Source organism: Schistocerca cancellata, chromosome 3 (genome assembly GCF_023864275.1).
Source record: "Schistocerca cancellata isolate TAMUIC-IGC-003103 chromosome 3, iqSchCanc2.1, whole genome shotgun sequence".
Taxonomy (NCBI): domain Eukaryota; kingdom Metazoa; phylum Arthropoda; class Insecta; order Orthoptera; family Acrididae; genus Schistocerca; species Schistocerca cancellata.
The window spans coordinates 395988672-396015470 of NC_064628.1; the positions used below are offsets into that span (position 1 = coordinate 395988672).

Sequence of the window (26799 nt, forward strand, 5' to 3'; positions counted from 1 at the left end):
AGCCATGTTAGAAAGCTACCATGAAAACAAAGAGAACTTCGCTGCAAATATAGACTTTGCGAAAGCCTCAAAGACAAAAACCGAACGAAGTCAAAATTAGCGTAAGGAGAGTTAGGCGTGCAACGAATTCGATAGCAAAATTCTGTCTACTGCCTTCAAAGAAAAGACCATAATGTTATCGAAAGGGTAGGTGACAGAGAGAAGCCCGAAATACTAAACGCCATTCCCAAAACTGTTTCAGTGAGGAATATCGTGTTATTTTTCCTCCTTTAACTGTCCATGCGAAAGTCAAAATGCTGGACACCGAAATAAGTGTCGACGAGATAGAAAAACCACTGACATCGCCCAACACAGGAAAGACCATTGGAACTCATACGATACAAATATGATTCTAGACACTGTATGCGAAAGATGTTGCAGCGGTGTGTCGTATGTGGCTGGAAGAGCCTTGGTAGAGCAGGAATAAAACTCACACCAGTCCGTGTTCAAGACGGGTCGTCGAAGAGACGCACAAAGCTATACGCCTATATCTCTGAAGTCGGTCTCCTGTAGCATTTTGAAACATTTCTGGAGACAGAAAATCTCCCCTGTAGGAGTCGATACTACTCCGAAAACGACGATCGTGTGAAACCCACATCACTTTGTTCGTCCACCAGAACCAGAAGGCGGTAGGCACCGCCGCACACGTTGATTACGCGTTCCTTGACTACCAGAAGGCATTCGTCTGTTCCATAACGCCTCCTAATGAACAATGTACGAGCACACTGAATATGAGACCAGCTGTGTGAATGGATCGAAGTGTTTCTAGCAAGTAGAATACAGCGCGTCATTCACAACGGAGAGAAATCTTCAGATGTAAAAATAGATTCTGCGTTGCCGCAAAGGAGCGTTATCGGACCATTGCTTTTCACAGTACGGCAAGAAAGGAAGAATGAATTGATTTTTGGTGTTAATAACGACCAACATCCTTTACCTCCTCTGCATTACTGCAGATGACGTGTCACGGAGCACGTTTGCCGCGCGGGATTAGCTGTGCGGTCTGAGGCGCTGCAGTCATGGACTGTGTGGCTGGTCCTGGCGGAGGTTCGACTCCTCCCTTGGGCATGGGTGTGTGTGTTTGTCCTTAGGATAATTTATGTTAAGTAGTGTGTAAACTTAGGGACTGATGACCTTAGCAGTTAAGTCCCATAAGACTTCACACACATTTTGAACATTTTTTGAACTGAGCACGTTTGTTCTGTGCATGCAGTACACGTGAGGCGCCTAGTTGTTTCCACTGCACTGTGCGGAATACGAAGGTGCTGTTGTAGTTCACTAACCTGCCGTCTTCAAGTTGATGTCCCCAGCGCAGAAAACAGCACGCAGGTCGTAGGTTCTGTATCTTGAGGCTGAAACTGACTTTTAGCGAGGTTCTTCTTCGGGATGCCACTCGCGTATTTTAATATAGCCACACGAGAAGACTACATGATCTTAATAGAACACCTTGTGATACAGCAAAGTACATGATCAAACACAATGTTTACGAAAATGTATCTTTACACTACTTGTGGCACGTGTCTGTGCCTCATGACTACCGGATTGAATCTTTTAATACTGAATAGTGGCAGACACATCCTGCCACAGACAACATGACTGTCCATCTCGACTGCCTAATCCAGAGTGACGAACAGGAACTTAAATAAAAATTGGAAACACATCCTTCGACAGACAACATGTCTGTTCTTCTCGGCTGCCTCATCCAGCCCGAAACACTTCGCGTGCCGTACCAGAAAAGGCGTGACCCGGACGCTTCCGAAGTACTTCGTCTGCAATTTCGTCAGTCTTCCGTTTTTGATTTTAATTGTTTTTAATAATTCTAAAATGACTGATTGATAGTCAGCTGTTGAGATATATTTATATTAAAAGGTGAAGTCATTCCAATGAGTAGTTAAACTAATAATAAAAACTATACTTTAACGTTTTGGCGCCTCGCCCCGAACACAGCAGCCAATCATAGAGCAGTAGCATTATGCAGGCGGTCTTTCTCACTGGAATGATACAAAATCTAACATCTGTCACAGGTACCTCATACCACATTTCGACATCTATAAACTTCCTGCATCTCCACCGCTCTGGGAACAGCTTCTTGGAGCCTAATATGTTGGCTGACTAAGCCAGAAATATTACAACAGTATACACAGGGTGTTCAAAAAGGTGTCGCATACTTTGAGAGGTGGTAGTACTCACCGAAACAAGAAAAATAAGACCAATAAATATGGGTCCGGAAATGCATACTCTCTTAGATAAATCTAACAGGCATGGGTACGGAAATGCGTAGTTGCTGCGATAAACACGTGTTTACAGGAGATGTTTAACGTGCCGTTCATTTATGACAATGCACCCCTTGCCCTCCGGCGTAAGTAATGACGCACCCTTTGAAGTATACCAGGTTGTTGTTCTTCCTGCTGGCACACACACTGAAGACGGGACCAGGTAGTGTCCGCATATCGTTGATTGGTGTGTCGTAGAACAGTTTCTTCAGGCGTCCCCATAGCCACTGGTCTAGGGGATTGTGGTCTGGGGAACGAGGAAGCCGAGGTGTGCACCCTCCTCGCCCCCAACCAATCCAGCGATCCTGAAATGTCTGCGTCAGATTTTACGTACATTGTGACGAAAGTGTGCTGGTGCGCCATCATGCGTGAACCACGTTTGTATTCGTTGCCGCAATGGCACAGCCTCCAGCAAGGTAGGCAATACATTGATCAGAAAGTCCAGATAATGCGCCACAGTTAACATTTGTGGTAGCACGTATTGCCATATTAATCTACCGCCAAGTACGCCTCCCCGTATGTTCATTGAGAATCAGTGTCGATGCCCACTTTCCTGAATTGCTTGGGAGTTTACGTCTGCCTATACTTACTGGTTATAGAAGTTTACAACACTATCTCTTTCAACCCTGCTTCATCGGTAAATACACTACTGGCCATTAAAATTGCTACACAATGAAGATGACGTGCTACAAACGCGAAATTTAACCGACAGGAAGACGATGCTGTGTTATGTAAATGATTAGGTTTTCAGAACATTCGCCGGTAGCGACGCCTACAACGTGCTGACATGAAGAAAGTTTCCAACCGGTTTCTCATACACAAACAGCAGTTGACCGCCGTTGCCTGGTGAAACGTTGTTGTGATGCCTCGTGTAAGAAGGAGAAATGCTTACCATCACGTTTCCGACTTTGATAAAGGTCGGATTGTAGTCTATCGCGATTGCGGTTTAACGTATCGCGACATTGCTGCTCGCGTTGGTCGAGATCCAATGACTGTTAGCAGTATATGGAATCGGTGGGTTCAGGAGGGTAATACGGAACGCCGTGCTGGATCCCAACGGCCTCGTATCAGTAGCAGTCGAGATGACACGCATCTTATCCGCATGGCTGTAACGGAACGTTGCAGTCACGTCTCGATCCCTGAGTCAACATATGGGGACGTTTGCGAGACAATAACCATCTGCACGAACAGTTCGACGACGTTTGCAGCAGCATGGACTATCAGCTCGGAGACCGTGGCTGCGGTTACCCTTGACGCTACATCAGAGACAGGAATGATTGCGATGGTGTACTCAACGACGAACTTGGGTGCACGAATGGCAAAACGTCATTTTTTGGATGAATCCAGGTTCTGTTTATAGTATCATGATGGTCGTATCCGTGTTTGGCGACATCGCGGTGAACGCACATTGGAAGCTTGTATTCGACATCGCCATACTGGCGTATCAACCGACGTGATGGTATGGGGTGCCATTGGTTACACGTTTCGGTCACCTCTCGTTCGCATTGACGGCACTTTGAACAGTGGACGTTACATTTCAGATGTGTTACGACCGGTGGGTCTACCCTTCATTCGATCCTTGCGAAACCCTACATTTCAGCAGGATAATGCACGACCGCATGTTGCATATACTCAGAACAAACACCTCTGGCCGTAATAACGGCCTTGATACGCCTGGGCATTGAGTCAAACAGAGCTTGGATGGCGTGTACAGGTACAGCTGCCCATGCACCTTCAACATGATACCACAGTACATCAAGAGTAATAACAGGCGTATTGTGACGAGCCAGTTGCTCGGCCACCATTGACCAGACGTTTCGAATCGGAGAGATCTGGAGAATGTGCTGGCCAGGGCAGCAGTCGAATATTTTCTGTATCCAGAAAGGCCCGTACAGCACCTGCAACATGCATTATCCTGCTGAAATGTAGGATTTCGCAAGGATCGAGTGAAGGGTAGAGCCACGGGTCGTAAACCATCTGAAATGTAACGTCCACTGTTCAAAGTGCCGTCAATGCGAACAAGAGGTGACCGAGACGTGTAACCAATGGCACCCCATACCATCACGTCGTGCACCCAGGTTCGTCGTTGAGTACACCATCGCAGGTGCTCCTGGCTCTGATGCAGCGTCAAGGGTAACTGCAACCATGGTCTCCGAGCTGATAGTCCATGCTGACGCAAACGTCGTCGATCCGTTCGTGGAGATGGTTGTTGTCTTGCAAACGTCCCCATCTGTTGACTCAGGGATCGACACGTGGCTGCACGATCCGTTACAGCCATTCGGATAAGATGCCTGTCATCTCGACTGCTACTGATACGAGGCCGTTGGGATCCAGCACGGCATTCCATACTACCCTCCTGAACCCACCGATTCCATATTCTGTTAACTGTCATTGGATCTCAACCAACGCGAGCAGCAATGTCGCGATACGATGAACCGCAATCACGATAGGCTACAATCCGACCTTTATCAAAGTCGGAAACGTGATGGTACGCATTTCTCCTCCTTACACGAGGCATCACAACAACGTTTGACCAGGCAACGCCGGTCAAGTGCTGTTTGTGTGTGAGAAATCGGTTGGAAACTTTCCTCATGTCAGCACGTTGTAAGTGTCGCCACCGGCGCCAACCTTGTGTGAATGTTCTGAAAAGCTAATCATTTGCATATCAAAGCATCGTCTTCCTGTCGGTTAAGTTTCACGTCTGTAGCACGTCATCTTCGTGGTGTATCAATTTTAATGATCAGTAGTGTACTTAAACCTAACTAACCTAAGGACATCACACACATTCATGCCCGAGGCAGGATTCAAATCTGCGAACGTAGCAGTCGCGCGGTTCCTGTCTGAAGCGCCTAGAACCGCTCGGCCACAACGGCCGTCCCAATTCCAGTGGCAGAGCAGGAGAGGCGCGGTTCACTGTTCAAGTTCCGAGAGCGTACATTCCTGGAAGATGCTTCTTCCTACGTATGTTACAATGTGAACAGTAGCCAGACGGCAGTTATAAGAGCCTATGGGCATGAAAGGGCAGCGGTAATTGAGAAAGATGTGAGACGGGGTTTAGCTCATCCCTCATGCTGTTCAATCTGTATACTGAACAAGCAGTAAAGGAAACAAAAGAAAAATCTGGAGTAAGAATTAAAGTCCAAGGAGAGGAAATAAAAACTCTGAGGTTTGCCGACGACAATGTAGTTCTGTCGGAGGCAGCAAAAGACTTGGAAGAGCAGTTGAACGGAATGGACAGTGTCTTGAAAGTAGAAGATGAACATAAAAAAAGCAAAATGAGGATAATGGAATGTAAACTCCGTCCGAACAGGCCTTGGAAGGCCCAACTTTACCGACCAGCCGCCGTGTCATCCTCGACCCACAGGCGGATATGTAGGCACATGTGGTCAGCACACAGCTTCTCCCGGCCTTATGTCAGTTTACGAGACCGGAGCCGCTACTTCTCAGTCAAGTAGCTCCTCACTTTGCCTCACAAGGGCTGAGTGCACCCCGCTTGCCAACAGCGCTCGCCAGACCGGTAGGTCACCCATCCAAGTGCTAGCCCAGCCCGACAGCGCTTAACTTCGGTGATCTGACGGGAACCTTTGTTACCACTGCGGCAAGGCCGTTGGCATAATGGAATGTAGTCTTCATTAATCAGGTGATGCTAAGGGAATTAGATTAGGAAATGAGACACTTAAAATAGTAGATGAGTTTTGCTACTTTGGGAGCACAATAACTGATGATGGCTGAAATAGAGAGGACATAAAATGTAGACTGGCGATGGTAAGGAAAGCGTTTCTGAAGAAGAGAACTTTACTAACATCGATTATAGATTTAAGTGTCAGCAAGTCTTTTCTGAAAGTATTTCTATGGAGTATAGCCAAGTATGCAAGTGAAACATGGACGATAAACAGTGTAGGGAAGAAGAGAATAGAAGCTTTCGAAATGTGGTGCTGTAAGTAGGCTGTTTAGGTTTTTATATTGGTAACGTCACGTAGCGCTCTTTATGAAAATCACTGGCTGTGCTGTGTGCAGTCTGAGGCTAGTTGGACTCATTGTTGGAGTATTCGCTTGTGTAGTGTTGGGCAGTTGGATGTGAACAGCGCGTAGCGTTGGGCAGTTGTGGGTGAGCCGCCAGCAGTGGTGGATGTGGAGAGAGACGTGCCAGAGTTTTGAGAGGTTACTATAAGCGGACGATCTGGACATGTGTCCGCCAGAAAAAGGAAATTTGTGAAGATGGATATCATGAATTGATATATATATGATGACTTTTGAACATTGTTAAGGTAAATACATTGTTTGTTCTCTATCAAAATCTTTCATTTGTTGACTATACCTATCAATAGTTAGTGCCTTCAGTAGTTAGAATCTTTTATTTAGCTGGCAGTACTGGCGCTCTCGCTGTATTGCAGTAGTCCGAGTAACGAAGATTTTTGTGAGATATGTGATTCATGAAAGGTAAAGGTTATTGTCACTCAGGGCCATTCTTTTGTAGGGATTACTGAAAGTCAGAATGCGTTGCGCTAAAAAAAAAAAAAAATATTGTGTGTCAGTTTAGTGATGATCAGAATAAGTAAATAGAGAACTGTCTGAGTACGTTCAGTTTTACTCAGCAGTCTTTGTATCAAATAACGTAGTAGTTTACCAACACAGTCATTCATAATTTTTCTAAGGGGACGTTACATATAGAAACAAATGATGAGGTAAGATAATGGAAAATAAATAATGAGGTAAGGAATATGTGAACATATAAATACAGAAAGCATGCTTGGGTAGGATTTTTTTTGCGGGAACAAATGTTGAAATAAGAGAAAAGATCTGTGGAATGAAGTTTTGGGTTGGACTGCAGTACCAAATGTTGCACTGAAAACAAACCCTGTCCTTTCCTTTTGTGTTATTCCGCTATGTGTTTGTGTACCCTTGTGTATTTGTGTTCTTCCTGTCTTTATGTGTTTATCTGATAAGAGTTGTGTTGTAGAATTTTTCTAATACTAAGTTACATTCACTATGATGCGGAATACTATTATCCTCAAATACTTTGGAAAAATGTTTGGATATTATTGACTCTCTTATGTTTCCCTTTAATGATCATATGTCAAATTAATGTTAGAATATTCTCATTTATTTACTTGTGTCATAATTCCTGTAACACTAATGTATATGTTTATTTCTATTCTTTTATAGAGCCCATATTACTACAAATGTTATCTATATTATTATGTTCTTTAATGATGTATTTTGTGCCTTTGTAATTGTATGTAAATTTATAATTGTATAGACACCAGTTCTTCAAATTAAGTTTCATTTCACTGCACACGTCTCTGTTTGGTCATAGTATAAGCCCAATATGTTAGAAGTTAAAAAAAAAAGGACTGTTAGTGCTTGAACGTGAGTTGATAATTCAGCAAGGAACTGGTTAACAGCACTTCTGGTTCCAAGGAAATTCCAAAAAGTTTGTGAGTGCACAAGTGGTAGTTTATGGACTTGCTATATTATCCACAAGACTCTTCGATGGTGATTGTGCAGCCGCACACTCGTAACAGATGGCTGCTGGCTATCTCTACAAGGACTACCGTGGGCTTGCACCTTTGGTGGCCCACCAATACCATTATCTCAACAAGGACTAAAGTGGGTCTGCTCTGTGATGACCTAACTAGCAATATTCTTCAAAAATTCGACTGACTCTGCTGTGAGTTTGCTCGGATGGGGCCCATTACCTGTCAGCATGTCAAGAATTAGCACTGTCTTTCCGTTGGAAGGACAACACTACTTCTTCAAGACTGCATGGAAATCCACAACTTCCATGTGCATTTTCTTTTACTACTCAGACTTTGTACTACTGTGATGAATGATCAGGACTGTCTTTATACCGAGCGAGGTGGCGCAGTGGTTAGCACACTGGACTCGCATTCGGGAGGACGACGGTTCAATCCCGTCTCCGGCCATCCTGATTTAGGTTTTCCGTGATTTCCCTAAATCGTTTCAGGCAAATGCCGGGATGGTTCCTTTGAAAGGGCACGGCCAATATCCTTCCCTAACCCGAGCTTGCGCTCCGTCTCTAATGACCTCGTTGTCGACGGGACGTTAAACACTAACCACCACCAGCACCACTGTCTTTATAGACTGTGAGGACAATTTTCTTTTGAACAACAGTGTATCAAAAATTGTGTGCAATTGATGTATTTTTTATCGTTAATATAAAAAAAATTTAGCAAATGTGCATTGACCACTGCCCAAAACAATTTGTAAAATTTTTTGTGGGGAGCCTGGGGGGTATGTAAGATGGCTGTTTAGGTTTTTATGTTGGTAACGCCACGTAGCGCTCTGTATGAAAATCACTGACTGTGCTGTGTGCAGTCTGTGGCTGGTTGGACTCATTGCTGGAATATTCGCTTGTGTAGCGTTGGCCAGTTGGATGTGAACAACGCGTAGCGTTGCGCAGTTGGAGGTGAGCTGCCAGCAGTGGTGGATGTGGAGAGAGAGATGCCAGAGTTTTGAGAGGTTACTATAAGCGGACGATCTGGACGTGTGTCCGCCAGAAACAGGAAATTTGTAAAGATGGATGTCATGAATTGATAGATATATATATGATGACTTTTGAACATTATTAAGGTAAATACATTGTTTGTTCTCTATCAAAATCTTTCATTTGCTAACTATGCCTATCAGTAGTTAGTGCCTTTAGTAGTTAGAATCTTTTATTTAGCTGGCACTATTGGCGCTCGCTGTATTGCAGTAGTTCGAGTAACGAAGATTTTTGTGAGGTATGTGATTCATGAAAGGTATAGGTTATTGTTAGTAAGGGCCATTCTTTTGTAATGATTACTGAAAGTCAGATTGCGTTGCGCTAAAAAACTATTGTGTCAGTTTAGTGATGATCAGAATAAGTAAATAGAGAACTGTCTGAGTACGTTCAGTTTTACTCAGCAGTCTTTGTATCAAATAACGTAGAAGTTTACCAGCACAGTCATTCATAATTTTTCTAAGGGGACGTTACAGTGTTAGAAAAGAATGCTGAATATTAGATGGTTATATCACGTAACTAATGAGGAGGTACTGAACTGAATGTGGGAGAAGAGGAATTTGTGGCACAACTTGACTAAAAGAAGGGATTGATTGGTAGGAGACGTTCTGAGGCATCAAGGGATCACCAATTGAGTACTGGAGGGAAGCATGGAGGGTAAAGATCCTAGAGGGAGACCAAGAGATGAATACACTTAGCAGATTCAGAAGGATGTAGGTTGCACTAGTTGTTCGGAGATGAAGAGGCTTGCACAGTATAGAGTAACATGGAGAGCTGTATCATGCTAGTCTCTGGACTGAAGACCACAAAAACAACAAAATTTGTGACATACGAAGTCGCACGGAAGCGTACCGGCAATCGTTCTTCTCGCGAAGCATTCGAGACTGGAACAGGGATGTGGTGAAGAGACACAGGTACATGAAGTACCCACCGCCACACACGATAAGGCGGCTTGCGTAGCATGGACGTAGGTGGAGATGTATAACAGCCAGTACCACGGGAAGCATCGCTGCAGAGACTGTAGATATCGTTTGTTCCTCATCCATCTCTACATATACACTCCACAAGCCATTGTCCACCTGGATGGCGGAGGGTACTTTGTAGCAGTGCTTGTTTTGCTGTCTCCTGTGTCACTCGCAAATGGAGCGAGGGAAAAAGATTGACTCTCTTTGTTCGTACGAGCTCAAATTTCCCTTTTCTTGCCTTAGTCGAGGTGGATCCTTGGAGAAATTAGTATCGTTCGGCACTCTGTCGAAAATGTTGGTTGTCTAGTGTAGCTTCTTAATATCGCTTCGTAAAAACACCTTCCGAAATCCAGCGTTCCCATATAAGGTAGCGAAGTGTTTACGTTGCACTAAGCGAACCGGCCGTTAAGACATCTAACAGCACACTTTTCGGACGCTTTGAAGTTTCCCATTAATCCGTCCTGGTGCGGATCCCAAACACTCGAAAAGTAGTTAAGAGCTAGTCGCCCTGGCGCACTGGGTGAGCTACTGTTTTCCAAAACTCCTCCAACAAACCGTAGCCTTCCCCGAGAATGAACTCGTGACGTCTTTCCGTTTCATGTCTCTTCCGAGCGTTACGCCTAGCTTTCTGATCGACGTGAGAAAGTGAAGTTACATATACTAAGTCTAAAACTTTGCTTCCGCCGTTTTTCTCGAAGTTCGGGGCTTTATTGTGAAAAACGTACAAAAAAATTATGATTCATAGTATTGCCCATCGCTGGCCACTACATTTTCCTATCTTTCGGACAACATACGAATTACGTGGCTGAAGAACTGGGCGTCTTTTGTGGAGATCCATGTATCGATTTAATTTTGCTCTTGTTCATATGATCGGAACAAACACTGGTAGCAGTTACTTCTGTAAAATATCTGGGAGTATGCGTACGGAACGATTTGAAGTGGAATGATCATATAAAATTAATTGTTGGTAAGGCGGGTGCCAGGTTGAGATTCATTGGGAGAGTGCTTAGAAAATGTAGTCCATCAACAAAGGAGGTGGCTTACAAAACACTCGTTCGACCTATACTTGAGTATTGCTCATCAGTGTGGGATCCGTACCAGGTCGGGTTGACAGAGGAGATAGAGAAGGTCCAAAGAAGAGCGGCGCGTTTCGTCACAGGGTTATCTGGTAAGCGTGATAGCGTTACGGAGATGTTTAGCAAACTCAAGTGGCAGACTCTGCAAGAGAGGCGCTCTGCATTGCGGTGTAGCTTGCTGTCCAGGTTTCGAGAGGGTGCGTTTCTAGATGAGGTACGAATATATTGCTTCCCCCTACTTATACCTCCCGAGGAATCACGAATGTAAAATTAGAGAGATTCGAGCGCGCACGGAGGCTTTCCGGCAGTCATTCTTCCCGCGAAACGTACGCGACTGGAACAGGAAAGGGAGGTAATGCAGTGGCAACTACAGTGCCCTCCGCCACACACCGTTGGGTGGCTTACGGGGTATAAATGTAGATGCAGATGTAGATCGGAAGTGCTGGTCAGCCAGACTGTATGCCGCTGATCGAAAAAGGTGGTAGTCAGAGAGAGCAACGTACGGAGAATACGGCGGGAGGGATAGGACTTCTCACTTCAACGTTTCCATGCGTATTTTGACGGGTTTTCCGACTTGGGTCGAACACTGACCTGCTGCAAAATTACCTTTACGTGTCTATCGCTGTATCGTGCCCGTTTGTGTTTCAGTGCTGGTCTCTAGCGCGTCAGCTGCTTTCGATAATGATGTCCTGTCTGTTTCAGTAGCTACGAAAACGTTCTGTCTTCCACTGCCATGCCCGTTTCCGACATCAAAATCACCGTTCTTAAGGCGTTGAAAACATTCTCTGCACGTTCTTCCACTAACAGTTCCCCCACCATAGGTCTTACCCAGCATTTTAAGAGCCATAGCCGCAGAATTCTTCATGTTAAAGCAGAAAATTAAAACTTCCCGCAAATGGCGAGAAATGGATACATAAATTGACGTCCTTACTCGAGAATAACCTTATGATGCAATCACAAATCGACTAATATTTTTATGGCATCATGTTTAAAGACGTCTAAGCTTATTGTGTTACACCTATCATCAACCACCCGAACCCCACTTGCCGCTACTGCCGTCTATTGCAAAACGGCGGAAGCAAAGTTGTAGACCTAACAGTTAATAAAGTTTTCCAACATTAGAGGAATGTTATTCCTACCCATCCGTATAACTTAAATTGATGCACGTTTGAAACAAGCTACTAGTCACTCCACCAAACAGAGATTCTGTCCAAGTCATCCTGAATCTCCATACACTCACACAACGGCGTCAGCGAGCGGCCTCAGTTCGTACTATGGGCCTCATCGTTTATGTACATAGAGAACAGGAGCGGGCCGGTCGCTGTTCCTTGAGTCATTCCTGACGTTATCTCAGTATCTGAGACAGTCGGCGTCCGCGACACCTACATCTACACCCACACTCCTCAAGGCACCTTACGGTGTGTGGCGAAGGGTACTTCTCATACCACAAACTGATCACCCCTTCCCTGTTGGATTCATGAAAAATGGTTGTTAGTAAGTCCCAGTATTAGCTCTAATTTCTCAAAGTTTTTCGTCGTGGTGATTTCGAGAGATTGCTACACCAAGAAGAAATGTAGATGATAAACTGGTATTCATTGGGCAAATATATTATACTAGAACTCACATCTGATTACATTTTCACGCAATTTGGGTGCATAGATCCTGAGAAATCAGCACCCAGAACAACATCCTCTGGCCGTAATAACGGCCTTGAGTCGCCTGGGCATTCAGTCAAACACAGCTTAGATGGCGTGTACAGGTACAGCTGCCCATGCAGCTTCAGCACGATACCACAGTTCATCAAGAAAAGTGACTGGCGTATTGTAACGAGCCAGTTGCTCGGTCACCATTGAGTTGACGTTTTCAGTTGGTGAGAGATCTGGAGAATGTGCTCGCCGGGGCAGCAGTCGAACATTTTCTGTATCCAGAAAGGCCCGTACAGGACCTGCAACATGCGGTCGTGCATTATCCTGCTGAAATGTAGGGTTTCGCAGGGATCGAATGAAGGGTAGAGCCACGGATCGTAACACATCTGAAATGTAACGTCGACTGTTCAAAGTGCCGTCAATGCGAACAAGAGGTGACCGAGACGTGTAACCAATGGCACCTCATGCCATCACGCCGGGTGATACGCCAGTATGGCGATGATGCATACACGCTTCCAATGTGCGTTCACCAAGATGTCACCAAACACGGATGCGACCATCATGATGCTGTAAACAGAACCTGGATTCATCCGAAAAAATGACGTTTTGCCATTCGTGCACCTAGATTCGTCGTTGAGTACACCATCGCAGGCGCTCCTGTCTGCGATGCAGCGTCAAGGGTAACCGAGCTGATAATCCATGCTGCTCCAAACGTCGCCGAGCTTTCGTGCAGATGGTTGTTGTCTTGCAAACGTACCCATCTGTTGACTCATGGATCGAGACGTGGCTGCACGATCCGTTACAGCCGTGCGGAAATGATGCCCGTCATGTCGACTGCTACTGATACGAGGCCGTTGGGATCCAGCACCTCGTTCCGTATTACCCTTCTGAACCCACCGATTCCATATTCTGCTAACAGTCATTGGATCTCGACCAACGCGAGCAGCAATGTCGCGATACGATAAACCGCAATCACGATAGGCTACAATCCGACCTTTATCAAAGTCGGAAACGTGATGGTAAGCACTTCTCCTCCTTACTCGAGGCATCACAACAACGTTTAACCAGGCAACGCCGGTCAACTGCTGTTAGTGTATGTAAATCGGTTGGAAACTTTCCTCATGTCAGCACGTTGTAGGTGTCGCCACCGGTGCCAACCTTGTGTGAATGCTCTGAAAAGCTAATCATTTGCATAAATCAGCATCTTCTTCCTGTCGGTTAAATTTCGCGTCTGTAGCCCGTCATCTTCGTGGTGTAGCCTTTTTAATGGCCAGTAGTGTATATGTGGAAGGAAAGTACGCTCTCTAAATGTCAATAGCAAACCTCTCTGTGATGCACAACGCCTCTCTTGTAACATCTACCAGTAGAGTTCGTTGAGCTCCTCTGTATCGCTCTCGCGGCGACTACACGATCCCGTGACGAAACGCGCCGCTCTTCGTTGGATCTTCTCTGTCTCTTCTATCAGTCATACCCGGTAAGAATCTCAGATTGATGAACATTACTGAATAACCGGCCGAACAAAAGCCACTTCCTTGCTGGATGAGTTATATAAGATTCTTCCTATGAATCTCAATATCATGTCTGTTTTTCCTACTGTTTGTTTGATGTGGCAACTCCACTTAAGGACAATCCGAATGGTTACTGTTCAAATGTGCGTGAATTCCTAAGGGACCAAACTGCTGAGGCCCTCGGTCCCTAGACTTACACAGTACTTTAACTTATGCTAAGAACGGCACACACACCCATGCCCGAGGGATGACTCGAACCTCAGGCGGGAGAGGCCGCGCAATCCCTGACATGGTGCCTCAAACCGCGCGGCAGTAAATGGTTACTCCCAAATATTTTACGGTAGATACTCCTTCCACCAATTTGGCATCAGTGGTGCAGCTGTACAGTAGTGAGTTTCTTTTTCTGTGTATACGAAGTATGTTACATTTATTTAGGTTTAGGACCAACTATTAGAGCCCGTGCCTTTCATCAATCCTCTGCAGGCCATTTTGGAAGTCGATACTGTCTTCTGGCGTTGCCATCTACTTACAGACAACCGCATCATTTGCGAACAGCCTTATAGAGCTTCACACGCATTCTACTAGTCATTTATACACTGTTCATTGCACAAAAGCGTGTAATCAGATTAATTGCTGGAGCTCATCCTAGATTTTTTATTTTTATTTATTTATTTATTGTTCCGTGGGACCAAATTAAGGAGAAATCTCCATGGTCATGGAACGAGTCAATACATGAAATTATAACACGGTGGTAGAAACAGATAAAATGAAATATAAAAAGAAATATTCAGGCGACAAGTCGTAAGTTTAAATAAAGAAAATCAACAATGTAACACTGGAATTTGCTTAATTTTTAGCTCTTCCAGGAACTCCTCGACAGAATAGAATGAGTGAGCCATGAGGAAACTCTTCAGTTTAGACTTAGAAGACTTTGGGCTACTGCTAAGAATTTTGAGTTCTTGCGGTAGCTTATTGAAAATGGATGCAGCAGAATACTGCACTCCTTTATGCACAAGAGTCAAGGAAGCGCATTCCACATACAGATTAGATTTCTGCCTAGTATTAACTGAGTGACAGCTGCTAAATCTTGGGAATAGGCTAATAATGCTAACAACAAACGACATTAAAGAAAATATATACTGTGAGGGCAATGTCAGAATTCCCAGACTATTGAGTGGGAGTCGACAAGAAGTTCTCAAGCTTACACCACATATAGCTCGAACAGCCCGTTTTTGAGCCAAAAATCCCCTTTTTGAATCACAAGAATTACCCCAAAAAATAATACCATACGACAGAAGCGTATGAAAATATGCGAAGTAGACTACTTTTCGTGTTGAAGTGTCACTTATTTCAGATACTGTTCTAATGGTAAATAAAGCAGCATTTAGTTTCTGAACAAATCCTGGACGTAGGCTTTCCACAACAGCTTACTATCTATCCGAACACCTAGAAACTTGACTGTTCTGTCTCGCTTATAATATGCCCATTCTGTCTGATAAAAATATCGGTTCTTATTTAATTGTGAGTTAGAAACTGTGAAAACTGTGTCTTATGTGATTTAACATCAAATTATTTTCCACAAGCCACGAACTTATTTCATTAACTACATTTTTTGATACTGTTTCAATATTATACACAAGATCCTTCACAACCAAGCTGGTGTTATCAGCAAACAGAAATATTTTTGAATCACCTGTAATACTAGAAGGCATATCATTTATATAAATAAGGAACAGTATTGGCCCCAGAACCGACCCTTGGGGAACACCCCACTTAACAGTGCCCCAGTGGGACTGAACATCACTACCACTCTCAATATTGCGGAGAATTACCCTCTGCTTTCTGTTCTTAAAGTAAGAGGCGAACCAATTGTAAGCTACTCCCCTTACTCCATAATGGTCCAACTTCTGCAGTAATATTTTGTGGTCAACACAGTCAAAAGCCTTCGTTAAATCAAAGAAAACACCTAGCGTTCGCAACCTTTTATTTAATCCGTCCAAAACCTCACAGAGAAAAGAGAATATAGCATTTTCGGTTGCTAAACCATTTCTAAAACCAAACTGAACATTTGACAGCAAATTATGTGAATTTAAATGCTCCAGTAACCTTGTATATACAACCTTCTCGATAACTTTAGCAAACGCCGATGGCATAGAAATAGGTCTAAAGTTGTCAACAATATGCCTGTCTCCCTTTTTATAAAGTGGCTTCAATACCGAGTACTTTAATCGGTCAGGAAACCGACCACTCCTAAAGGAAAAGTTACACATATGGCTATGTACTGGGCTAACATACACAGAACAGTACTTCAGTATTCTGCTAGACACTTATTTAAAGAGCTAGAGATCTTCACTGTAGCCTCACAATATATACACTACTGGCCATTAAAATTGCTACACCAAGAAGCAATGCAGATGATAAACGGGTATTCATTGGACAAATATATTACACTAGAACTGACATGTGCTTACATTTTACCGCAATTTGGGTGCATAGATCCTGAGAAATCAGTACCCAGAAAAACCACCTTTGGCCATAATAACGGCCTAGATACGCCTGGGCATTGAGTCAAACAGAGCTTGGATGACGTCTACAGGCACAGCTGCCCATGCAGCTACAACACGATACCACAGTTCGTCAAGAGTGGTGACTGGCCTATTGTGACGAGCCAGTTGCTCGGTGACCATTGACCAGACGCTTTCAATTGGTGAGAGATCTAGAGAATGTGCTGGCCAGGGCAGCAGTCGAACATTTTCTGTATCCAGAAAGGCCGGTACAGGACCGGCAAGATGCATTCGTGCATTATCCTGCTGAAATGTAGGGTTTCGCAGGTATCGAATAAAGGGTAGAGCGACGGGTCGTAACACATCTGAAATGTAACGTCCACTGTTCAAAGTGCCGGCAATGCGAACAAGAGGTGACCTAGACGTGTAACTAATGGCACCCCATACCATCACGGCGGGTGATACGCCAGTATGGCGATGACGAATACACACTTCTAATGTGCGTTCACCCCCATGTTGCCAAATACGGATGCGACCATCATGATGCTGTAAACAGAACCTGCATTCATCCGAAAAAATGACGTTTTGCCATTCCTGCACCCAGGTTCGTCGTTGAGTACACCATCGGAGGCGCTCCTGGCTGTGGTACAGCGTCAAGGGTAACCGCAGCCACGGTCTCCGAGCTGTTAGTCCATACTGCTGCAAACGTCGTCGAACTGTTCGTGCAGATGATTGTTGTCTTGCAAACGTCCCCATTTGTTGACTCAGGTATCGAGACGTGGCTGCACGATCCGTTACAGCCATGCGGATAAGACTCTTGTCATCTGGACTGCTAGTGATACGAGGCCATTGGGACCCAGCACGGCGTTCCGTATTACCCTCCTGAACCCACCGATTCCATATTGTGCTAACAGTCATTCGATCTCGACCAACGCGAGCAGCAATGTCGCGATACCATAAACCGCAATCGCGATAGGCTACAATCCGACCTCTATCAAAAACGGAAACGTGATGGGACGCATTTCTCCTCCGTACACGAGGGTCACAACAACGTTTCACCAGGCAGCGCCGGTCAACTGCTGTTTGTGTATGAGAAATCGGTTGGAAACTTCCGTTATGTCAGCACGTTGTAGGTGTCGCCACCGGCGCCAACCTTGTGTGAATGCTGTGAAACGCTAATCATTTGCATATCACAGCATCCTCTTCCTGTCGGTTAATTTTCGCGTCTGGAGCACGTCATATTCGTAGTGTGGCAATTTTAATGGCCAGTAGTGTATATATATGTATTCACTTATGAAATTTGTTATTAACAATCAGAACGAATTCAAAAGTAATAGCAGTGTACACGGCTACAACAGTAGGAGAAAGGATGATCTTCACTACTCAAGGTTAAATCTAACTTTGGCTCAGAAGGGGGTAAATTATGCTGCCACAAAAGTCTTTGGTCACTTACCTAATAGCATAAAAAAAAGGTTCAATTGTCTCTGAGCACTATGGGACTTAACTTCTAAGGTCATCAGTCTCCTAGAACTTAGAACTACTTAAACCTAACTAACCTAAGGACATGACACACATCCATGGCCGAGGCAGGTTTCGAACCTGTTACCGTAGCGGTGGCGCAGTTCCAGACTGTAGTGCCTAGAACCGCTCGGCCACACCGGCCGGCTAATAGCATCAAAAGTCTGACAGACAGCCATATAGCATTTAAAAGGAAATTAAAAGAATTTCTTAATGGCAACTCCTTCTGCTCCTTAGATGAATTTTTGGATATAGTAAGTGGGTAATTTCCCCAACGCCCACTAAAAAATAAAGAAATTAAAAATATTAAGTGTCACGTAATATTTTGTGTAATGCAATATCTTGTATAGACACCTTTTATTAATCTGACACGTTCCACATCATTACGAAGTGTCGTATTCATGATCTATGGAACAAGTACTAATCTAATCTAATCTAATCTAAACTGAAGCGCCAAAGAAACTGGTATAGGCATGCGTATTCAAATACAGAGATACGTAAACAGGCAGAATACAGCGCTGCGGTAGGCAACGCCTGTATAAGACAACAAGTGTCTGGCGCAGTTGTTAGATCGTTTACTGCTCTTACAATGGTAGGTTATCAAGATTTAAGTGAGTTTGAACGTGGTGGTGTAGTTGGCGCACGAGACATGGGACACAGCATCTCCGAGGTAGCGGTGAAGTGGAGATTTTCCTGTAGACCATTTTACGAGCGTACCGCGAATATCAGGAATCCGGTAAAACATCAAAACTTCGAAATCGCTCCGGCCGGAAATAGATCCTGCAAGAACAGGACCAACGACGACTGTAGAGAATCGTTCGACGTGACGTAAGTGCAACCCTTCCGCAAATTGCTGCAGATTTCAGTGCTGGACCATCAACAAGTGTCATCGTGCTAACCATTCAACGAAACATCATCGATATGGGCTTTCGGAACCGAAGGCCCATTCGTGTACCCTTGATGACTGCACTCTTCTGAGTTTAAACACTTCCGCTGGTCACCAACTCCCCAGACATGAATATTATTGAGCATATCTGGGATGCCTTGCAACGTGCCCCATGGCACACTTACGGAGTTATGGACAGCTCTGGTGTCAATTCTCTCCAGCACTATTTCAGACATTAGTCGAGTCCATGCCACGTCGTGTTGGCGGTACTTCTGCCTGATCGCGGGTACCGTACACGATATTATTCAGGTGTAATATTGGATCCTATACTAGGCAAGCTCTTCTGTTTTTTCACTAAACGGTAGTGTGGGACGGTGTCAAGGGTCTTCATGAAGCCGAGGAACACGGCATCTACCTGAGCGCCGTTGTCTGCGGTACTGTGGATCTCATGGAGGAATAGACCGAGCTGAGTTTCTCAGGTTCTCTCTTTGTAGAATCCGTGATGTTTTTTGTAGATGAGATTTTCGTTTCTAAAAACAATTCTTTACCCTAAAACATGTTCAATAATTATACAAAAATGCGACGTCAACATTATAGATCTATAATTATGTGCGTCTGTCTTTCGACACTTCTTGAAAACGGAAATGACGTGCACTTGTTTTCAGTAGCTAAGTACCCTTCGTTACTCCAATAAACTACGGTGAACTGCTGTTAGAAGGAGACCATTTTCTTTCGTGTTATATTTACAAAATTATACAGGTAGCTTATTTGGCCCCGATGGCTTTCAATTACTACGCTGTTACTGTTGCTTTTATATTCCGCGATCGGTTATCTCAGTATCTGCCAATTCGACATTCGTACGTTGTCATAAAGGAGGGACCGTACTACAATATTCCACAGTGAGACAGTTTCGGAAGACCGAATTCAGTATTGCAGCCTTCTCTCTGTCATTTTCCGTTTCGGCGTCAGTATGGTCACTGAGCTACTGAATAGATAATTTCGAAGATTTATGATAAAGTAAGCGAAGTTTTCGCTGTTCGCTTCGTTTCTACATGGTGGGGGAATTAAATGTGGCCCGGATGAGAAGGTACAATTGGAAGTGAATTTGTGCCAGCATTAACGGAGTAGGAAAAGACCTACAATTACTTAAACTTTCAATAGTGTGGAGCAGCTGTGCACACAGCCGACCGAATCGTGGAGCGCATTATACAATCTTCACGCCTGACAGAATTGTTAGCTCAGGTCAGTCTGATCGCGGCCCTAGCTGGTCACCCAGGTCACCTGATCTGTCAGTGTGCAGTTTCTTCGTGTGGGGAGCCCTCAAGTCTAAGGTGTATCGCAACAAACTCATGGTCTTCAAGAACATTTCGGACGAGACTACAGCAATTCCAACAATCCAGCTTCGATCCGCCTACAGCAACTTGCTGATCAGGGTACAAAAGTGCCAAGAGATGAATTGTGATCACTTTCAACATCTGCTATAGTCAGGGTAGTACTGTATTTCCTTCGCTCTGTTGTGTTTCTTTGTACTATGAAACCATGTTGTCCTGGCCACATTTATTTGCTCCAAAGTGTAGATATGATGCCTAATGTTGCTGACAGTTATTGAAATTCCAATCCACCTTTTACTTGCAATAAAAGGACGACAGGACATTTGTTGTATAGCTTCCACGAACTAATAGCACCAAGAGTGATATTTATATCAATACCATTAAATTAAAACAAAAATAAGAATACATCGATTACTTTTCAAATACGTTGTCTTGACAAAAGCTGGGTCCAGATTTCTAATCCGAAATCGAATCGCATTGTTTGATGTACATACTATTTTTTCATTCGGTTTTTATTTTGGTAAGCTAACAGCATTTTTTTAAAGTTTTAGTCCCTCTACTGTTCTGTTAACTTCATTCAGCAAACAACTTATAAAAGTGACATTCGTGGATACAGCACCTGACCCTCTATGAGGGATTCTGGTTTCTGTGATGAGGCGCTGAACCATTCAGGGAATTGCTGTTCAGCTTAATTTAAGAGTGTATAACATGTAAGTTGAATTGAAAAACATTTCATTATTATGATGTATGACTTGCTTGGCGTATGACGTCACGAAACTGCCAGCGTTGGATGTGTAACAGCCAGATCCCAGTAGAGGAAAACACGTATCTGATATGTTATGGCGCTAACATTTGTGTTACTGTTCATCTGTGTAACCGAAACATCCACATAAGATCGTGCTACGTGTAAAAATAGTTTTTGTCCTGTGTTTCCAGACTGTGCTACACCTTACGAAAGAGTCATACTTGAAATAAGTCTGTACCTTATTGATTCAAATGACTCTGAGTACTATGAGGCATAACATCTGAGTTCATCGGTCCCCTAGAACTTAGAACTACTTAAACCCAACTAACCTAAGGACATCACACACATCCACGCCCGAGGCAGGATTCGAACCTGTGACCGTAGCAGTCGCGCGGTTCAGAACTGAAGCGCCTAGAACCGCTCGGCCACCGTGGCCGGCTCTTATTGATTCACAAAGATCCATCAAATGATGGGTATATAATTCTGCGGAGCGCCTCGTGAATGGTTACTGTGAATTTAGTTTCACTTTATATCCATAACAGTATCTCAAATTTTCGCATTTAAAGGACACACAATATTTCTTTTCCTTTGTTAATTAGTAACATAACGCCGAAAATGCTTACCGTGAAGGGAAGTTGTTAACCGGCACCTATAGACAAAACAACGATACCATAGATAAAAAGGGAAAGTATACCTTTGGAAAGTTGTAGTTTTGCGGCTCCACGAAATTTTTCCGTGGCTGATGTTATACAGCCACATAGACGTTGCGTAGAGCTCAGTATTGCAGTACACGGGACACCTCATAACGGTGTGTTGTGTTGTGAAGTGGAGTGACGATAAGTTATGTTACAGACACGTTGCTGGCGAGATAGTGTATCGGAATACGTGCCGCACATTCTGACAGCTGGAGGGAGCCTTAATTTGAAAGTGACGCTTCATTCTCTGTACTCGAAATACAGAAACAACCGGGAAGGAGATCTCGAAGATACACGGTCCTTGTCAGCACTTTAACATTCCAGAGCGAGTTAATTCTAAGAAACTTGTTGTACCAACTATCTATCTGAATATGCTGAACTGCGGATGGCAGAGAGAGAGAGAGGGGTGGTGGTGGGGGGGGGGGGGAGAAGAAAGGAGAAGAGACGGAGAGAGAGAGAGGAAGAGACACGGGGAAAGATAGAGATAGAGAGAGAGAGAGAGAGAGAGAGAGAGAGAGAGGGACTGTTCATTACACAAACGATTTGGCAGGGCAGAGTCAGCCGGACTAGCAGACAGTTCTTTAGCGATGCTGCTGTCTAGAGGAGAATGTCTTTGTTAGACGATTGCAATGAGATGGGGACAGACTTGAACAAAATGTCAAATTGATGTGAGAATAGGAGCCCGCATTAGAAGAAGATAAAAACAGTGTAACGCTAACAGCAAAGAAAAAGTACTCGACTGCGAAGTCTGGTACCCGGTGCGGAGTTTTAACTTGTCAACCCCCACCCACACGACCACAGAAAAATATCAAATAGCTTTTTTTAGGGAAAGCAGTGTTTTAGACGGGATGTATGCGAAATTGCAATACTCTGAAGAATACCTTATAGAATCCAAGCTTTTCAAGACAAAAATTTTCATGGTTATCAACGTGATACCGTTTTAATTATAAACAAATGAATTTTTCCAACAAGGTGAATACAAACGTTCCTTTTTCAAAAAATCTATCAGAACGAAATTAGTGCCTTTTTGTACAAAGTTTCATGTACCATTATTACAAATAAGTGTGCAACAGACATTTGATATCTCCTTTCTCCAGATTTTTGCGGCTGTCCGAATATCTGTGATAAAACTGCACCAGATTTTTTCTCTGACATAAATGCCTTAATATTGCAGTAAATGAAAATTTCTTACATAGAATGTTTGACTGTTGCCTAATTGCATGCCAAATTCAAATAATGTAACGTCTGTGGTTTGTGAGGAAAAGGTACATGAAGTTTCGAAAAACGTAAGTTGCGGAGGATCTGAACCAAAGATTTTTCACTGTTTGTATTAGACCTTACCTTATCTGGGTGAACTGGTGTAAACTATACGCATACTCCTCTTCATCCTCAGGGAGACTTTTATGTGTCTGTCTTCTTGAATTAACCTGATTTTTTAAACGGAGTAGCAATAATGTCAGGTCCATCAGTTCTCTTCTGTTAAGCAATTGATTACTTGATCGAGGAGACGTCTTATTTCATTACTACTGAGCTAGTTTTGAAGCTGTGTTTATGGCATCGAGAAGAACGACACTTCCTTAACATTCTACACACGTTACTGGAACGAGGCATGCTGCAGATTGTAATCATAGATCTACACACAACTTTCGTAAAAGTTACACCTTTGAAACCACTTGCAAACGAACACCGTAAACCTAAGAATACAATATCAGTGGCGAAGTCCGAATGTACCGTATAAACATTCCCCGCATTGCGATTGCGTAAAGCTATAAAAAATCGTCGCAGGAATAAATATTACGAGAGGATACGGAACAAGGAAGGGGCGTGCCCCTTGCAAGCTTTTGCCACTTATTATTTTTATTACACTTAGGAGTGGAACTGGGACGTAATATTCAGGAATTGACATTTCAAAACCGTATAGTAAATAAAGAGCCAATAAAAGTTTTTCAAAATTTTGGTCGCTTTCACGTACGTTCCATCTTAATACAAGCAAGCACAGTACAACGTTAACATTTTTGTAAGCAGGTTTCACTAACGGAAACAAATTAGCAAACCACGTTTTAATTAATAACACAGTTTAAGTTATTGGGAATGAAGCAGCACTAACAGCAAACGATCTTCTCACTGGTAGGTGACTCTAACATGAAGCTTAGAATCTCTTCTTTCTAACATTTCCTGACGCTAATTTTGAAATTATGTCATCACAATCGATACCATTAGCTACACTCACTATTACCAACTGAAAAAATTGCCAAACTATATCGTCGTGCTTGACTAACGGTGGACCTAAGATACACTGAAGCGCCAAAGAGCATGTACAGGGTGTTTCAAAAATGACCGGTATATTTGAAACGGCAAAGAAACTAAACGAGCAGCGATAGAAATACACCGTTTGTTGCAATATGCTTGGGACAACAGTACATTTTCAGGCAGACAAACTTTCGAAATTACAGTAGTTACAATTGTCAACAACAGATGCCGCTGCGGTCTGGGAAACTCTATAGTACGATATTTTCCACATATCCACCATGCGTAGCAATAATATGGCGTAGTCTCTGAATGAAATTACCCGAAACCTTTGACAACGTGTCTGGCGGAATGGCTTCACATGCAGATGAGATGTACTGCTTCAGCTGTTCAATTGTTTCTGGATTCTGGCGGTACACCTGGTCTTTCAAGTGTCCCCACAGAAAGAAGTCAAAGAGGTTCATGTCTGGCGAATAGGGAGGCCAATCCACGCCGCCTCCTGTATGTTTCGGATAGCCCAAAGCAATCACACGATCATCGAAATATTCATTCAGGAAATTAAAGACGTCGGCCGTGCGATGTGGCCGGGCACCATCTTGCATAAACCACGAGGTGTTCGCAGTGTCGTCTAAGGCAGTTTGTACCGCCACAAATTCACGAAGAATGTCCAGATAGCGTGATGCAGTAATCGTTTCGGATCTGAAAAATGGGCCAATGATTCCTTTGGAAGAAATGGCGGCCCAGACCAGTACTTTTTGAGGATGCAGGGACGATGGGACATGGGGCTTTTCGGTTCCCCATATGCGCCAGTTCTGTTTATTGACGAAGCTGTCCAGGTAAAAATAAGCTTCGTCAGTAAACCAAATGCTGCCCACGTGCATATCGCCATCATCAATCCTGTGCACTATGTCGTTAGCGAATGTCTCTCGTGCAGCAATGGTAGCGGCGCTGAGGGGTTGCCGCGTTTGAATTTTGTATGGATAGATGTGTAAACTCTGGCGCATGAGACGATACGTGGACGTTGGCGTCATTTGGACCGCAGCTGCAACACGGCGAACGGAAACCCGAGGCCGCTGTTGTATCACCTGCTGCACTAGCTGCGCGTTGCCCTCTGTGGTTGCCGTACGCAGTCGCCCTACCTTTCCAGCACGTTCATCCGTCACGTTCCCAGTCCGTTGAAATTTTTCAAACAGATCCTTTATTGTATCGCTTTTCGGTCCTTTGGTTACATTAAACCTCCGTTGAAAACTTCGTCTTGTTGCAACAACACTGTGTTCTAGGCGGTGGAATTCCAACACCAGAAAAATCCTCTATTCTAAGGAATCAACCATGTTGTCCACAGCACACTTGCACGTTGTGAACAGCACACGCTTACAGCAGAAAGACGACGTACAGAATGGCGCACCCACAGACTGCGTTGTCTTCTATATCTTTCACATCACTTGCAGCGCCATCTGTTGTTGAAAATTGTAACTACTGTAATTTCGAAAGTTTGTCCGCCTGAAAATGTACTGTTGTTCCAAGCATATTGCAACAAACGGTGTATTTCTATCGCTGCTCGTTTAGTTTTTATTGCCGTTTCAAATATACCGGTCATTTTTGAAACACCCTGTATATACAAACACAGAGATATGTAAACAGGCAGAATACGGCGCTGCGGTCGGCAACTCCTGTATGAGACAACAAGTGTCTGGCGCAGTTCTTAGATCGGTTACTGCTGCTGCAATTGCAGGTCATCAAGATCTGAGGAGTTTGAACGTGGTGTTACAAACGGCGCACGAGCGATGGGACACAGCATCTCCGAGGTAGCGACGAAGTGGGGATTTTCCCAGACGACCATTTCACGAATGTACCGTATCAGGAATCCGGTAAAACATCAAATCTCCGACATCGCTGCGGCCTGAAAAAGGTCCTTCAAGAACGGCACCAACGACGACTGAAGAGAATCGTTCAACATGACAGAAGTGCAACCCTTCCGCCAATTGCTGCAGATTTCAGTGCTGGGCCACCAGCAAGTGCCAGCCTGCGAACCATTCAACGAAACATCGTCGATATGGGCTTTCGTAGCCGAAGGTCCACTCGTGTGCCCTTGATGACTGCACGACACAAAGCTTTACGCTTTGCTTGGGCCCGTCAACATCGACATTGGACTGTTGCTGACTGGAAACATGGTGACTGATCGGACGAATCTCGTTTCAGATTGTATCGAACGGATGGACGTGTGCCGGTATGAAGGAAACCTCATAATCTATGGACATGCATGTCAGCAGGGGACTGTTCAAGCTTTCGGAGGCTCTGTAACGGTGTGGGGCTTGTGGAGGTTGAGTGATATGGGACCTCTGATAGGTCTAGATACGACTCCGACAGGTGACGTACGTAAGCGTCCTGTGTGATAACATGTATCCATTCATATCCATTGTGCATTACAACGGACTTGGGCAATTCCAGCAGGACAATGCGACACCCTACAACTCCAGAATTGCTACAGAGTGGCTACAGGAACACTATTCTGGGGTTAAACACTTCCGCCGCCCACCAAAGTGCCCAGACGTGAACATTACTGAGAATATCTGGGATGCCTTGTAGCGTGCTGTTCAGAAAAGAGATCTCCGACCCCTGGTACTCTTAGGGATTTATGGACATCCCTGCAGGATTCATGGTGTCAGTTCCCTCCAGCACTACTTCAGATATTGGTCGAGTCCCTTTCACGTCGTTTTGCGGCACTTCTGCTTGCTCGCGGGGGCCCTACACGACATTAGCCAGGTGTACCAGCTTCTTTGACTCTTCAGTGTATCTCTCCGTACACAAAACTTCATCGTCCTAGGTGTCGTTGTACCGTAGGCGTATGGTATTATCTTCACTAG

The 26799-nt window shown here is 44.2% G+C and overlaps 1 protein-coding gene and 1 pseudogene across 1 annotated transcript in view; both read right to left on the bottom strand.

Annotated features, from left to right (window-relative positions):
- LOC126175127 (chitooligosaccharidolytic beta-N-acetylglucosaminidase-like) overlaps positions 1–26799 on the bottom strand; it is a 336523-nt gene that overhangs the window by 135914 nt on the left and 173810 nt on the right. The window lies entirely within an intron of this gene.
- On the bottom strand, positions 5804–5921 carry LOC126177919 (5S ribosomal RNA; annotated as a pseudogene).